We start from the raw sequence: 953 nt of genomic DNA on the forward strand, positions 1-953 counted from the left end.
ACTCAGTTTATATTAGTACCCGCGTGATACGGGTACCCGTGTGATACGAGGAATCGGTTCTCACCCGTGTGCAACGAACGGGCGGGCGGGCGGTTCTCAATTTTTCTTGTTACCCGGTTTTTTTTCCGAGCACTACTGAAAAGTGAGAAACCATGAAAATATAATTTTCAGAGACATCACTGAAATAATCTCTAATTTCAGCGAAATTGTTTTGTCAGAAAGGATGCAACTAAGTTCCTCACTGTAGTTTCGTATATATGTTCAAAACGTTTATTAAACCTTATGTCACTATACGCTGTGATTTTTAAATTATAATCGATATATGTTTTTTGCCGCGACGACGCCTAGGGGCTATGTGTGCCCTGAGTCGCGGACGCCACGTCTGTTAAACGGGTTGTTTATTTTGCGGGTCGGTGTGAACCGTGACGACGTCTCAGAGCTATGTGCTCTGGGTCACGGATATCACTGTACAAACCGCGACGACGCCTCAGAGCTGTGCCCTGGGTCGCGGATATCACTTGTACAAACCGCGACGACGCCTCAGAGCTGTGCCCTGGGTCGCGGATGTCACGTACACGTCGCGTGCTTTCAAGACTGACTGGTGATTTCGATAACTGCTTCTATTGCCACGAGAGAAAAATAGGCCCGAGGTGGACAGTGCGATGCGCTCGACCGAAGTGAAGTGCTTTCTCGAAATCCGCTGCTCTCCTCAGTCATCCAGCCAGCTCCCTTATTGGTTCCTTTCGATAACGTGACCTTCACGTCAGAGGGGCGGCGCCGATCCTGTCCGTGCCTGCATGGATTACGCATTTACCTAGCCGAAAGCCTTTGTCCCTTATCTCGTCACTGAGTCAGCCTCGAAAGGACGCATGCACATGTGTGTGCCACGTGTCGCAACTGCCGATCCCGTCTTCGCTTTCGCTTTTGTCGTGCACGACCTTTCTAGAATTTTA

The 953-nt window shown here is 49.4% G+C and overlaps 1 protein-coding gene across 1 annotated transcript in view; it reads right to left on the reverse strand.

Annotated features, from left to right (window-relative positions):
* The window catches only part of LOC105448546, a 5,558-nt gene that overhangs the window by 456 nt on the left and 4,149 nt on the right, over positions 1 to 953 (reverse strand). The window lies entirely within an intron of this gene.

The sequence above is a fragment of the Wasmannia auropunctata genome, unplaced genomic scaffold (genome assembly GCF_000956235.1).
Source record: "Wasmannia auropunctata unplaced genomic scaffold, wasmannia.A_1.0 LD336085.1, whole genome shotgun sequence".
In the NCBI taxonomy this organism is placed as follows: domain Eukaryota; kingdom Metazoa; phylum Arthropoda; class Insecta; order Hymenoptera; family Formicidae; genus Wasmannia; species Wasmannia auropunctata.